This window comes from Podarcis erhardii, assembly GCF_964252035.2.
Source record: "Podarcis erhardii genome assembly, chromosome: 1".
NCBI lineage: Eukaryota > Metazoa > Chordata > Lepidosauria > Squamata > Lacertidae > Podarcis > Podarcis erhardii.
The window spans coordinates 59668340-59684678 of NC_138497.1; the positions used below are offsets into that span (position 1 = coordinate 59668340).

The 16339-nt window shown below is 43.8% G+C and overlaps 1 long non-coding RNA gene across 3 annotated transcripts; it reads left to right on the forward strand.

Moving 5' to 3' along the window:
- Window positions 1-1690: 1690 nt before the first annotated feature.
- LOC309327562 lies at window positions 1691-15827 on the forward strand. Of its 3 annotated transcripts, none has more exons than XR_014150562.1 (3): window positions 1691-1785; window positions 13750-13835; window positions 14061-15827. It is a non-coding gene; the product is annotated as an uncharacterized lncRNA (long non-coding RNA). The 3 variants fall into 3 exon arrangements; XR_014150563.1 differs by lacking the exon at window positions 1691-1785 and adding an exon at window positions 3381-3525; XR_014150564.1 differs by lacking the exon at window positions 1691-1785 and adding an exon at window positions 7981-8187.
- Window positions 15828-16339: the final 512 nt, after the last annotated feature.

The window sequence follows — 16339 nt, forward strand, 5'->3', positions numbered from 1 at the left end:
CTTCCCCCTTTGCTTAGCGGAGACAGAAGCAGGGCTTTTAATGCAAATGCAAATGAGGACAAGGGCTCGCTTTCTTTCTTTTTCTTTTTTTCCCCTTTTCGGGGGAAGGAAGGAGGGAGGGAGGGAGGGAGAGACAGAGACAGAGAGAGGTGGTGGGGGAAGCCCAAATTGTCTTTCCACTGGATCAGGCAGAATTTTTTAAAAATGGAGAGGGCTCCGGCAGCCGAATGATGAATGAGACTAGGCCACACACAGACACGGACAGGCAGTAGGGGCTTCGGGGCTCCTTTTCCAAGGAAGGGACCCCACCGCCACTACGGTGGTTTGGAAGATATCATCTGCGTCGTGGGCCATCCATCTAGGAAACAAGCATTCTTAGCCGTGTTTATTTTTATTTTATTTTTTAAGTTATTATTTTAGAAGGCAAGCTCATTTTCTGGATAAGTTAGGAAAAGAACCCGGGGCAGCTATTCTAAATACACTTTCTAGAGAGTAAGCACATTGGGCTTCTTTGTATGAATATGTACGTACTTAGGATTGCACAGAGGGCCGAAGTTATTGCCACTGACTAGAGAAGATATAATAATAAAAAGACGATCCAAATTATTTGTGGCGTTTAATTTTGAAGTCCAAGCAGCCTGAGTCTAAACTCATTACGCGCGACAAAGGCTCCGCGACTTCCGTAGATTACGTCTACTTAGACGTAAGACTCATTATTGTCAATGGAGTTTAGTCCCAGGTAAATGCTGCTGCATATAGAATTGCAGTCTAACTTTCCTTGACCATTCTGTAAAAAATAATAAAAATACAGCCTTGCATCTGCATGCATTTGCTTGGAAGTAAACTTGCAGCCAATGGGGTTTCCAATTTAATGTATTTTGGAGCGGGGCAAGCCCTTCGCCCGGAAGATGTGGCAGATCTTTTGGTAGCCTGCCGTAGAAATGCCATAAGCATGTCATAAGCAAAATGGTGGCCATTATTTCCTCCAACGTGCTTAGCCGGAACCCAAAGAAGGGACGGGAAGTGCACTTTTCTATCCGTCCCCCTCCTTTCAGAGTGAATTTAGATTTCATTGCTGTAGTCGAGGGAATAATACTTTGAACTGTTAATTTAAATGCATCTAATCCCTTGCGCCTTCATCATAAAACACGTGGTAAGTAGGCGTGGGATTCCAAGCCATTTGAAATATTTCACGCCACCCAAAACTTAATATAAAGTATCATCATCATCTAGGGAAAACTAAAAACCCTTCCACACTGGAGAGGGAAAAGTAGGACCTTAACAACCACTTTTGGGGAGATATTGTCTCATTGAACTCAGTTGGAGGTTGCTTCTGAGGAGACACATAGGATTGCAGTACGCAGCCACAATTATTGAGCAATACTGCTGAATATGACGCTTATCAAAACCTCCTTTAAAAACTGGCTCCCTGGCTTTCACTTCAACATCCAAATGTGGTATACGTTTAGGTATGGGGATGTGCTGCTGTTTGCTTTGCATAAGGCATTATCACCGCATTTTAGGTAATCTTGCTTAGAATTAAGTCCCAATGATTTCAATGGGGCTCATCCAAAGTAAGAAAGACAGAGCCGTCGGGCACGGTTCTATAAGACTCGAGGATATAATGGAGAAACCCTAGGGAGGAGGTCTGACAGCCCAGTCCTGTTTACTCGGAAGTAAGGTCTGTACCAGTCATTGGAGCTTCCTCCCGCGTAAATGCGCAGAATTTGCAACCCCAGCTTTCTGCGCATGCCCAAAGTTCGAGTACATCGCTGTTTGACATACGTGAGTGTATATACGGATATGAATGTATATATATATTTCCTGTGCAGCTTCTCTGTCTCCAGGGTGCCTTCTAATTGAAGCGCAGCCTGGCATTGTGAAACGTTAAGTAAACTCCCCGCAAATTCCAGGCACGCCTTGATATGCAAACTTAAAGGATGTGTTTTTTGCATAACCTTCCCAAGTCTTTTGGAATACCCCCCCCCTCCGGTCTCTTCGCTTTCCCTATTTCTAAAGCACACTAACGTTAGATGGTCAAGAGTGTCTCCGTCCTCGTTTTAAAAGCTCTTCGTCCGCTTATCTGCGACTCACATTTTTATTTCTTAATTTGCGTTTAGTAAATATAACTCGGGTCAGTGGCCAGCTGCGCGCACTCCCTTTCTACCGAACAATATTTGCTTTGTAAAGTCGGTTCCCCTTTCCAGTCCTTTAAAGAGGAGGGGGGGAGTGGCGGGGGGGGGATCCACGACGAGAGCAATGTTGTTGTTTTTTTCATTCATAAAAATCTGCGTCGGTGTGGCAGGAGCCCTTGATTTATGAGACGGAGCAGTATCAGCTACAGCTTTTCCGGAGCCCCCCTTGTACCACCACCCTCCAGCTGAGACGGCTGCACAGAAAGACCGGCTTCTGCTGCGTGTGGCAATATTGCAGGAGCGAGATCGCCCACTTAAAACAAAATTGGCTCTAATTCCTGGAGGGAACTCCCCCCCCCCCTTTCCCCAACTGGGCTCCAATACAAGAGGAAACTGGAATTAGCATAAGCCAATGGGGGAATAGATCTGTTACCAGGCGGATCAGGCAGATCTGAACTAGGAACTTGTTTGATTTCTCTCTGACAAGACAAAAGGGGTTGAGGCAAAAGTGCGAGAGCCGAAGAAAAACGTGAAAGCTGGATTTGCAACGGGGGGAACAGGAAACTTTTGGTGGAAGCTTTTTTCTCACGTTCACAGTTGCACTTCCCCACTTGCTCAACGATCAAAAGGAAAAACGGAGGGAGCCGAGATGCTCTTTATTTAATGGCGAATAATAATTGGGAAAGCGTTGGCAGCCTTGCAGACGCTGAAGCCAGGAAGGGGGCTTTCGTAGTGCACGTGTCTGGTTTGAGAGATCCCGTAAAAGGGAAAGTGTAGGGCAACCGCAGTTTGGGGTGCGCGCGCGTGGGGATGGTAGGTGGTTATGTATGAGATATGAAACACAGGTTCGCATTTGGACATTCGCCCTTTGCCCATTCCCTGCATGGATTTGGGATTACTCAAATCAGCGATTACCTTGCTGTCTTCCAGGGTAGGAGGGCCGATTGCCCTTTCAACTGGAATAGGGACCATCCGATATACCAGCTTCGCATATGCGCTCCGGCATTTCTGCCCCTTCAAATGTGCGCACTTTCCCCTCGATCCCCAGCGCCGGGAACCAGCCTTCTTTTGTTTGTAAGAATGCCATAAATTAAACAAACCACTTCCCACATGTGTAGGTGGAATCTCACCTTGAGCGAGATACCTGATCGGCAACTTTAAAGGAGTTCGTTGCCCCCTCCGCTCCACCCCCTCCTCTCCGCGCTTTCTCCGCTCGGTCAATGTTTTCCATTGTTAAATCTTTCCAAGGCTCTCATTAAAAAATGCAGCTCCTTTTAGGTCTCACGTTCCGTTTTCACATGCTGTTGGCTAAAGCGCACCCCTCTTTCATTTTTCACTCACGATTTTGATGGGGGGGGGGAATAATCAAGAGCTCGAATATAAACGGCACGTAAGTTTTAGGTTTGTTCTGACAGCTTTAGCGAAGTTTTTAGAAAAAACACACCTCGTAGTTGCAACTCGGGAGGTGGCGGCGACATCTTTCGGTCTGTCAACCCCCCCAAAATCCCTTTTTATTAAATATTGGTTGCAATCAGTGGGTATCTTTTAGAATAAAACTGAGGAAGAAGAGTGGGGGGTATCACTCCTGAGGGACTCAGAAGGAGAGGTGGAGTGGGGGCGCTGAGTCAAAGAGAGCCCCACATGGTGCGACTGTTAGGGGGCTGGCAGGCGATCTCGCCTCCTCCCTCCAGCTTGCATTTGCTTCGGAGTTGGTTCCTGCTCCGCTCGTCTTCTCCTCCGAGGAGGCGCGTATGAGGAAGAGGCGCCCTTAAGGGCAAATGTGCTGCGCGCTCCTAGGCACGTTTACTCGGAAGTAAGCTCCCCCCCCTCGCCGCCTCGTGTTAAGTGCGACTTGCTCCTAGGTAAGGGGGCAAAGGACTGCCGTCTGTGCAGATGACATTAATAACCAGTCGAGCGGCGGGAAATGTTGCAATTACGCACACTGGCTCTCTCTAACCACCCCCCTCCCCCGTGTGGATTCTGGCAAGCGTCTTCTGAGTCCCTAAAAAAACCCACCCCCTTATATGTGAAAAGGTCTTTGGCATTCTAAACGAAACAAAACCGGCCACATATTTGGGAAGGGCCCGTGGTTAGATCTGTGTCTGTCGGCGCACAGCGCCGCTTGGGTTGTTGTACCTTGGCCGGGCTGCGCGGGGGCGCATACTCTTCCTGAGGTTTACCTACCACACCGCGGCGCGCACGTTTGCCAGAGGCTTGCTGCGTCTTGCTTGCCTCTGCAATTGTTTGCAAGCACCGTGTATCTTGGCCAGCCGCGCTTCTCGCAAGGCATTGCCTCCCAAACAGACCCCAGCGACGTGCTTAATGCGTGAAATCCTCAACCCACCCAGGCACCCCCTTCCCGCCGCCGTCTAATAGCGCTTTTCTCCCGCTCTCGCTGTGAGAAATTCTGCCTGATCTTGCTTGGATTGGATATAGCAGCAACATCAGGAAGTTGAAACGTGTGTGTGTGTGTGTGTGTGTGTGTGTGTAGAAGAGGAATCTTGCAGGCACTTTCTCATGATGTAATGAACATTTTTCCTCTTGTGTCTCTCTTCCCCCCCTCCGCCTCGCTTTCCAAAAAATAAAAAAGGAGAAAAGTATATGCAACCTTCCAATCAGGGGGATGCAAGCAAGAAAGCAGAAGTTATCTGTTGCTGCGCTGGAGAGTTGCGGTTAAGACGAGTTTCCTCTCTCAGCTTTCTCGTCTGGCGAGCGAAGCTACATAATCTTGGGCTTTCTTTTGCGCATTCCTACTTAAAAAAGCAAAATAGCAAAGGGTCCCCCTTACGTAAGGGCCACTGCTTACATTGTACTTGAATAAAAGAGATGGATCAAAATGCAACCGGATAATGCATATGATGATTGCGGCGGAGTTGGGGCGGGGCGGGGGGAAATCTGGGCTCTTTCGATAATTTCCGAAACTGTGAGAGGGGGAGGGGAAGCTACCGGTTTCAAAGTGCTTTTGGAGATGTTTAATATACGATACGTCTGTAGTCTGCTCCCTTTGTGTGTGTTTTAAGAGCGGAGGGGGGGGGGGACGCTGAATAGCATCTGTATTTTTAGGAGAAAAGACACTGCTCATTTTATGCTCCGGTTCTCCTTATTTTCCCACGCTAAACCGGGAGGGATCCTAAGCGCGTTAAAAGTTAACGCCGAGGCTCGTAGGTTAGGCAAGGTTTGTGGGCTTTGTATCGAACCCGAAGCTGGGGAAAATATTGGGCGATATCGCTTTAATTGAGGCTTCTGTGCTCTGATCATTAAATGGAAGCGCTGCGAATTCCTATCATTCCTGCCTGTGCCTAAGTTAACAAGCCCACATGGTTTCTCTTATCACCACCGCGCACCGTAATGTCTCTAAGACGAGGACCCGTCGGAACTGTGAAAGGGATTCACGTCAGCTCGCTGTTTTCACCGCAGGAGCTGCTGTTTTGAGAGCCTTGGAAAACTTTCCAACAATAGTTTTTTGTTTTTTTGTTTTTTAAGACTAAAGGGAAGGTCAGTTTTTTTGTTGCTAATGCTGTAATAGAGCCCGGTGCTTTGCTTATGAGCAGTAAGCTTTATTATTTTTAAAATACAAGTTTTAGGATTTGGACTGGGAAGTAAACTGAACAACACAATTGTAGGGGCGTAGAAGAGGAGAATGTGATAATCTTCCCTGATACAGAAGGAGTCACTAAGAGTCTTCCTGCCGCTCTCATTGGCAAAGGAGCCCTATGCACATAATGTGCTGTCTCTCCCTGACCAGTTTGTTAAGCACTATGATACTTAATTGTGCTTGTGAATCAGAAAGGGAGTACAGTAAATGCCAAGCAGTGTACAGTCATACCTTGGGTTACAGACGCTTCAGGTTGTGTTTTTTTGGGTTACGGACCGCCAGAACCTGGAAGTACCGGAATGGGTTACTTCTGGGTTTCGGCGATTGTGCATGCGCAGAAGCGCTAAATCGCAACCCGCACAGACGTACCGCTGCGGGTTGCGAATGTGCATCCGACACGGATCACTTTCGCAACACCAGCGTCCACTGTACAAATCTCCTAGGCATACAATTGCATACAATATAGTGGGTTGTGTTTTTGCCATACATGGATAGGGAGTCGGGTGCCCTTGAATCCAGATGTTGTTGGACTCCGATTCCCATCATTCCCTGACCCTGGGCCATTATGGGAGTTGGCATCCAGCAACATGCTGAGGGCCGCAGGGTCCCTCACAGCTGTTCTAAAGTAACCCCAAAACCTGGGTTGGAGCAGCTTCAGTTCTTGGAGGCTCCCATTATGAACATTCTAGGGCATACTTAGGATCTACTGCTGGGGAATACCTAGTCATAGAACTGGACTCAGATAAAATATATTTGGTAATACTATTTGTTACTGTTCCAAAATTATATTTTCGCTAACATAGATATATTGTAAGCTACTTTGCCAAGCCCCCCCCCTTTTGCATTGAAAAGAAGGCAAAAATATCTAAGTAACAAATACCGGTAGGTTTCCTTCCCCCGCCAGAAGAAGATGGCAATCCAGGGACAATTTAAGGTGCTGCAATGGGAGTAGTCATAGTTCAGCAAGAGAGCACATGTTTTGCATGCCAAAGGTCTCGGGTGGAATCCTTGGCCTCTCCAGTTAGAAAAGCAGGAGGTAAAGTATGTGAAAGACCTCTGCCAAAGATGCTGGAGAGCTGCTGCCAGTCAGAGTAGCAATACTTGGCCAGGTGGCGAAATAGTCTGACATTCCTGTGTTCCTCTTACCATGCCTTTATAGTGCCCCTGAGCAGACCCTTGTACTTTTTGCCCAACTCAGTGAATTGCTGCCATTTTCTCCTTTACTGCTAGCGTTCTCCCTTGGGGGCATGCCTACCTCCTTCCCTGGCACAGGTAGGCAGGAATCATAATGTTGTATCTTGGATTGAATTCAACCAGCTCACCTACACCCACGGCCCCAAAGTGACACTTCACATGGACATGCAGTTCAACATGGTTCTCTTCCCTCGTATTCCAATAAAATTACTGTCATTCACACACACATTTTTCTAGAGTTAGACCCTTGAGACAATCACAGTGCAATCCTAAGCATATTTCCTCAGAACTAAGTCCCGTTGAGTTCAGTAGGACTTACTTCCTACAAGGTTTGCATTTGATTGCAGCCTTAATGCATTCAGAATCTTATCCGGCACGGACCATGAAAACCCCATAGTTGTCCTCTACTCCTTTTTCTGTCCTCTAAATAAAAGAGAGAATATTTAGAAAGTCCCCTTATTTTAATTTCATTAATTTTTCAAGAAAAATATGAGCATGCACATAAACAACAACAATACAATTGATTTCCCCCCTTCCTATCCCCACTCGCCAAACAGAAGACGAATGCATCAAATTTCCCCATAAATGCATAGTTGACGGTTGCCAATCATCAGGGTTTTCATTTGAATATTGTATAAAAGAGTGCCATAATCCAACAAGATTGTTCATATTGGATAGGTCATTGAGAGTGTCATCCGTGACTGGACCTTACGGTCAGCGGTACTTTTACTTTTTTACTCTATTAGTTTGTGTCTCAGATAAAGCAATTGTCCATATCTTCTGTTTCCATTGTGTGATGTGCAAGTGATCAAGTCCTTTCTGGTTCTTTGCTATAAGTAATTGTGCCACTACCAGAAGAAAAAATGGTGAGTTCTTTGCTGAATATCTTCAAAGAGTGTTCATAAACCTAGGCATGGATTGCATTGCACATCCTGGTTTGTGATTTTGCTTTGTTCTGTTTTGTAAATATCCCTTCCCAAAATGCCCACCACATATGAAAAGTCTTGTACCTTCTGCTGAAGAAAGTCCCTTTATTGATCCATGTCACACTAGGTAGGAAACCTGAACTCACCAGTAAAACACGCCAGTAGAGAGGAATAACAAGAACTCACTAAGTACGGTAACTGGCATTTAGAGGGAAAGACCAAAACCATCTTGATGACGCATTGTAAATACTTCAGATAGCTGAGATGAGTTGATCAGTCAAGCACCAGGTTGTGACTCAGCTGTTCCAGGACTTGATAACATCAGTATTTCTGAAAGGTTGGTGATTATTTCTTTTCCCTCCCCCAAGTTTGCAGTGTCAAGATAAAATGTGTGGATGCATATATGCAAATGTGCAAGCCTGCTAATGTGTCCCTGGGAGATGCCAGCTTTACTTTACTATTACTTGCAATTTATATATAGCATCTAATGACTGTTCATCAGTGTGGGGTGAGTTGTGGAGTTCAAACCTGAGTTGTGAGTTGTGGAGTTCAAACCTGTGCCAGGTGAGTTGTGGAGTTCAAACCTTCACTCATTGCCTGGAACTGGGGGGAGAGGAGGGCACACCCTCAGTGCTGTCGCAAGCACAAATAACCCCTGGATCTCTCAGCAAAACATGTTTAAAACATCTCGCATTTCTACCTTGGTGCAACCTCAATCACAGGGTGGTTGGTAACAAAGTGGGAAAGCTGCTTGTGTTTCATCCTGAGCAACTTGTAGGAAGCATGCTGCAGACATTTTTATTTTACTAATGTATTGCATTTATGGACTGCTTTTCACCATAATGCCTTAAATACAGCTAATTCACACACTTATTTAGTATAAACAAAATAAAAAAATTCCTTCCAGTAGCAGCTTAGAGACCAACTAAGTTTTTAATGTATGACATATTAGTGTATTTTTGGTATTTGTGGAAGCCGCCCAGAGTGGCTGGGGAAACCCAGCCAGATGGGCGGGGTACAAATAAATTATTATTATTATTATTATTATTATTATTATTATTATTATTATAGCTTTTGTGTGCATGCACACTTCTTCAGATACACTGAAACAGAAGTCACCAGACCCTTATATATAGGGAGATGGTGGGGAGGGGTATTACTCAGAAGGGTGGTGGGAATGGGTGATTGGCTGATAGGTGTGGTAAACCTGTTAACGACTGTTAACGACTGCAATTGGTTTTACAGGAAAAAGCAAGGGGTGAGATGGTTTATTTAGTATAAACATTAAAGGTAAAGGTACCCCTGCCCGTTCGGGCCAGTCTTGCCAGACTCTAGGGTTGTGCGCTCATCTCACTCTAGAGGCCGGGAGCCAGCGCTGTCCGCAGACACTTCCGGGTCACGTGGCCAGCGTGACAAGCTGCATCTGGCGAGCCAGCGCAGCACACGGAACACCGTTTACCTTCCCGCTAGTATAAACATTAGAATGTAAGAAAAGCTGCTGGATCAGGCCCACTAGTTCAGCATCCTGTCCCCACAGTAGCTACAGAGCGCAAGTACATTTCCCCCTCCTGCAGTTTCCAGCAACTGGTATTCAAAAGCATTACTGCCTCTGACCATATTTGAATTGTGTGATTTGATTGCTCCATTTGCGTGTGGGGCTAAATCAAACCATGACACAGTGCAAACATGCTGGCTCATAAACATTGCATCCCCTTTGCTCCTCCCCTGGTCCTATTAGCTTAGCATAGCATGGCAGCTTAGCCCAGGTTTGGCATAGCATGTTGTCCAAACACAGGATCGTGGTTAAGCCCTCTTCTCCCCAGCCACAATTTGTAGCCAAGACTTGTTCTTGATTGTATCTGAGGAGTGTGCTTAATTATGATCCTGTTCAGACCACGCTAAGCCAAATCCTGCATGATGAAATCCTGCTACACAGAGCTAAAATGCCTGAGGAGGAGCCAAGTGGGTGCAAAGTCCTCATGGGGAGTCAATACATTTGCTTGGTCCCTGCATAAATCATATTGTGATGGGCAAGGAACAGGCAAGTAGCTTGTGGGTATTTCTGAATCTATTACTCAAGGCTCAAGTGGCTGTGGTGGCATGAAGTATCTCCTATCAGCTTTGTCTATGCTTTGGTAACCTCTAGGTTACCACGCATTGCAGTGTTATACATGGGTTGCCTTTGCAGACTGCTCTGAAACTTCAGCTAGTGCAGAATTCAGAGGCCAGGTTGCTCACTGGGGCAAGATGGGTATGAGCACATAACACCAGTCCGGGCCTGACTGCATTGGTTACCAATCCTGCACACACACACACACACACACACACACACACACACACATCCTAATTTCTTACAATGTATTTAATGTAGGCTTGTTCTCTCAATCACTGGCAAGGATGAGGAAGGACTGTATTCTGCCTTTTTTAAAAAGGTAGCATTTTAAAGGCTTTTCAAATAATCCTAACAACTCTGTGTGAACAAAAAAGCAATAAGGGGTCATTAATCAGTGTTAGGGATGCAGGTGGCGCTGTGGGTTAAACCACAGAGCCTAAGACTTGCCAATCAGAAGGTCGGCGGTTTGAATACCCGTGACGGGGTGAGCTCCCGTTGCTCGGTCCCAGCTCCTGCCAACCTAGCAGTTCGAAAGCACGTCAAAGTTCAAGTAGATAAATAGGTACCACTCCAGTGGGAAGGTAAACCGCGTTTCCGTGCGCTGCTCTGGTTTGACAGAAGCGGCTTAGTCATGCTGGCCACATAACCTGGAAGCTGTATGCCGGCTTCCTCGGCCAGTAAAGTGAGATGAGCGCCGCAACCCCAGAGTCGACCGCGACTAGATCTAATGGTCCCTTTACCTTTAATCAGTGTTAAGTGAATTTGTGAATGCTTCCCAAAGTGAGATGCATCTCAAAGCAGCTAAGGAATGGAGAGGTTGCTTTGGATAAATTCTATGCATAACAAATGTGCAACCAAATATTTGGTCTGAATTACAGAGTTGTCCTACCCCTGCTGTCCCCCAGTGAAATAAAATCTGCAGCAGAATATGGGGCAAGTAAAAATTCCCCTTCTCCCTCACCGCATCAGTATATGCGATTGAAAATGAAAACTTTAAATATGTATATGGTTGAAATACTACTGAATGGCCTATTTCACAGACTCATAGCGATGGAAAGGAGATAATCTGACTATAGTTCAATGCAGAAAATCAGACACAATATAATTTAGAGGTGGCCATTCACGCTCTGCATAAAAACCACTAGCAATGAGTTTCCACCAGTTTTTGAGGCAGTCTGCTTTTAACATTTAGTCAAAATCCTCTTGTTCATTGAACCCGTTCTTTTGGGTCCTAACCTCTGGAGCATCAGAAAGCAAACTTGCTCCACCATTTATGTGACACTGTGGTTTGTTATTGGAATATCCTTTTGAGGTTCACTAAACGGTACCTCAGACTGAGAACTCCATGGGTGATTGGGGATTTGAACCTAAAACTACCCAATATCCTCAAACTTGATACTCAGAACAGTTGACCTGCTACAGTACACTGGCTCTCAAGTACTTAAAAGAGAATAGCTGGAATGTGGCAGCTGTTTAATTGATTTTCTTTTTTAAAAAAATAACAAAATCACTTTCGTGCTTGGTTTAGATCCTATTTTTGCTTGTAGTAACAGACGTTTTGCCACCAATATAAACCCAAGCAGAACTGGAGCCTCTCAAGAGGCACAACCTGTTACAGTATGATGTAGGGTCTTTTTCAAACTGAAATAAGGCTAGCCCAATTATTAATATAATTTAGCAAAGTACTGATCTGGGGGAAAGATCAGTGCCGACCAAGTCTTTGGGAAGCACTTTTCAACTTAAAAGCCAGTGTGAGTTCCATTGATTTCAATAGGATTTAGTTTCCCCCCTAACATTCTCCAGATTGCCCCCAAGACCTTAACTGAGTTTGTTCCATAGTGCCTCCTTTATTGATTCACTCTTCCCCATAATCTCATCTTTATGACGGGGTGGCATTTTTTTATCCCCCTATTCTTTGTGAAGAAGTGATGCAAAAGTATAACTTTCACCGGAAGATTATGAACATTTGCAAGTCTAATCGAAATGTCTTTCTTTTCTTTTCTCGCACCTCCGTAGTCTTGGCTGCATATTGGTTTTCAAATTTTCCCTCTTAATTTTCATCTGGCATTTAGCCAGCTGCAATTTACTCTGCTTTTTATTGCTTTTACTAGACTTGGATTTCCTTTATTTTCTTTTTTTAAAAAAAGGCACTTGGGTGGCTTGGTTAACCTTTTGAATGTTGTCATTTAAATAGACTAGCCTGAGTGGAGATGAAGGAAGGCCAAAGAGGAACAATAGTCACTTTCTGTGAAGGGTTTTAGCATATGAATGCTTCAAAAGAGAGACATGCAGTTATAGGAGAAGGACACTTGGACATCACTGCAGAGTCATTAATTGCATTGTGATTCCAGAATGTAAATAACAACAAATGTAGGCCAGGATGTTAATAGTTAAAGTGACTCAGCACAAGGACACTGGACTGGAGAGTACCTTGGGTTTTGTTATCTTCTGAAGAACACTTAAAACTCACTTTTCTTTGAATGAAGAAAGGGAACTTCTGGCTTCATCTGTGTTGATAAGGTCTTCTTAGGCTATGACAAGAGACACGAAGAAAAATTTGACCCAAATAGTTTAAAGAAAAATCAGCTTTTGAATTTGATTGATTGACTGTATGCATAACAAGACACGGCCAACTTTTAATTTGAGCAGCGTTTCCTAGAATGTGCCAGTTTCCTTTGAACGCATGCATGTGTTTCCTGTGCATTTGAACACTCTTTGACTAGCAGCACAATTCTACTCAAGCTTAGCGGGACTTGTAAATGTAAATAAGATGGCAGCTTTCAAGATATACAGACCTGGTCAGCAATCACCATTTAACTTTGTCATAAGCAGAATTATACAGTGGGAAGGAACCCTAAAGGGTCATGTTGTCTAAGCCCCTGCTAATGCAGGGAATTAACTACTACAACATCCCTGAACGGTGGCCAGCTTTGAAATCTCTAACTGCCTTTCTCAGTCCGCCTGATCTGAGAAAATGGTCTGCAGCTAACTGTTTTTTTTGGGACTTTCTGGAAGGTGAGAATGATAGCTACCTATTTATTGTGGCTGAGCCATAGATTGAGGAGCTCCCCCTACATTATCAACAACTTTGTTTCTAGGTTCCCTTTCCCATAACTTTAGCACTATGCTTTTCTCTGCTTTGTTTAGAAGTCCTGCGCTGCAAATCTGTTAAGATCACCACCAGAGAACAAGCCTCCAAAACCTTAGATCGGATCCAACCCAATGTGGCTCATGAGTTCAAAGGCCCACTCAGCCATGAAACTTACTGGGTGGCTATAGGCTATAGGCCAGTCACCATCTTTCATGGTGTACTTGTATGAATAAAATGGCAGAGGACAACCATGTATGTTGCCCTGAGTTGCTTGGAGGAAGGGCAGGATAAAAATGTAATATAGTAATTATGTGTAAACAGCTGTAATAAAGTATCTGGAGTGGTGGGGAGGAGTTTAAAAGTTTGTTTCTATAAACTTAACAATCAATGCATAGCTAATTTCCAGATCTGTAAGTCTTGCATTGGGTTGAGAAAACATTTCCTCCCAAAATAAAATATGTTGGGAAGAAAGTGGCGCAGTCTCTCTTTTTCTGAACTGTAGCTTGTTTTCTCCTGGGTGCTTTTACACGCTGGTATTACTGTTGTCTATTGCATATTTTCAATTGCTGACCGTGCCTAATTTGAAGGCAGTTAAGAGACAGAGTTTGTTGTGATGTGGCTTGAACTCCATCATTGCTGCAGTCTGGGCCAGAGGTTTCTCATAACTCCTGTTTACCGGAATTGTTTTGGGTTAGTTTCAGGTTTTGTTGCTTGAGAGGATGCAGACAGGATCCTTGGACAAGTGTGTCTGATAACCTGCCAAGTTACAGCCCCTGCAGAGGTATTCACCTACTTTTATAGCATGGATTAATACAGGATCCACCCTATTCCCAGGACCATAATATGCTTTAACCATTTCTAATACTGTATTTTAAATTGTTGTAACATGTGGACTTTGTGGGGCTATTCTTGAGGATTCTAAACTTACTGTATTTCTTAATGCTACTGATTTGATTGTTATCAAGCGATGGATATCACTGATATGCTTTGGCACTTTGGTTTCCAGGCAAAATCCAAGATGCTAGTTTTTCTAGGGATAGCCTGAACCAGCCATGCATCTTCCCATTTGACACCCTTCACCAACCCCCTGCATGGTAAGTATTTCAATGAAGCATTGCTCTTAGCCTTTTCTGTTCCGCTCTTGCAATTGTGAAACTTGCTTCCTGGGTTTACTTGCTAGTGCATGCTGCCTTTAGCTGTTAGAATGGAAAGTTAAACATGGTTTTGCAAAGTATTTCCTTCACTTCTCTTAGTCTGTCTATTAGCTGCTCTATATACCACCTTTTAAAGTGTGCTTGCTCCTTCAAAGTGGGGTACCAGATTTCGTAAGATACAGTAATGAGAAAACATAATCAGATTAGAAGCAATTACTAAAGTTACCAACGTTAGCAGCAATGACTTATGGCAACACCTTTTACCATTAGAAGCTATTCTGGTTAGTGTTTTTTTGTATTGGTTGCACAGATGTTTGTTTTCTTATTTAAATATTTTATTATATTATTTTAATGATTGCTCCACTAACCTACTATGAGCTTCAGTTGTTATGGAAAAGCAAGACATACATTTTAAATAGATACGTTTCCTAACAAAAGAAGAAACAGTGGCCATATATGTGGAAGAAACTTTGAATGTGCCAGTAGACAAATACTGTTCCCCTCCCTCCATTCCAGGTACAAACAAAATCCCATGTATGCCATAGGCATAGAACATCATATAGGTTCACAATCATCAGATCTGTGTCTCATTGCCTGGGTGGGAGACCTCTGGGAACCATGGATGGTGACTTTGCACTAGCAGAAAGTGCTTCGACTCATGTAAGGCAAGGCATCCCATTTTTGCCGAGCTCTCCTACCTATTTTTGTGTACCCAATCCGTGTGTACTGGTGAACCCTCTGGAAGGTGGCACAGAGTACTGCAGTTGGTGGTGGGCACCAGTGCTTTGGAAATTCAGTGCTTTGACTTGGACGAGAGGAAGTGCATTCTGCAGGTGCAAAGCCAACATTGTGTACATCAACCTGCGTATGCCGCCTTGAATTCTGTTGATGAAGGTGGGATATTAATGCAATAATTTGAAAGACCTTCCCAATAAAACAGGTAAAGATAAAATACAGTCCTTGTGAAGGTTAGAACCATTTACATCTAAATTGTCCCTAATACATTCCAGGTTGCTGTTTACTTTGAGGTTTTCAATAGAATCCTTGAAGATGTGCCTTGTTCCCCAATCTGGGGAGTTTTACCTGTTCATTTGCCCATGGAAATATAGTTTGTGACAGCAGGGAATGCAAGGTATGATAATGGCCTCCTGATTTAGCCCAAATGAATTTCTTTTGTTGGGTAATCTTCACTTGGGAAGGTGGCCCCCCCCTTTTTTTTTTTTTTGCTTGCTTGCTTGCTTAGCACTTACCAGTGAATTAAATGAACAAACGATTAGGGATACAAAGGAAAGGAAAGGCAGGAATATTTATGTTAATTGGGGGGGGGTGAGAGTACCAGTTTTCAATAGCATCTACACTACATCATATTTTGGTTAACAAGGTTTATATGGGAAACTCACATACGGACCATTTATATGTCACCTTTTATTTATTTGATCAACAGAACAGGGTACCAAATTATACATATTCTTCTTCTTCATAATTGAAAAAAATAGAGTTTCCTTGGTATTTGACCCTTGCTAAATTAGCAAAAATGTAAAGAATGAGCACAAAAAACTTGCTGGAAATGTAAAGAAAAAGAAGGTACCTTTTTTCATATGTGGTGGATATGTAAATCAATCAATAGACTTTATTTGCGTAGCCGAGAGGCCATAGCATCAAAGGACAAACACCGACAAAAATACATTACAAATATAGTTACCATAAAATCTTATGACCTATTAAATCCCTAGATAGAAGCTGGATTATCATTCATCAATGACCCTCTGTCCCATGGGCGGTGGCCTTTTCTTTGGTAGATTGTTCCAGGTCGGTTAAGTAAATAGACCAGCCAAATTGAAAGATTATAAATATAAATATAAATATAACCTCGGAGGGATGGTTAGGACAGGGAGAAAGATAATAATAACCAGATACAGATAAATTAATAATCTCAGTACTTAAAACTTGGCAGAGGTAATAAAATAATAATAATAAAACATAATGATAATAATAATAATAAGATCCTAGGCGAGGAATCCGGGTGACGACACTGATGTAATTCAGATAGCAACTCTCAATCTCATTGCTCTCTCGATAAATTTGGCAACCTTCTCTGTTGTCGAGCTGTTCTGGTCGGCTAGGAGTGAGA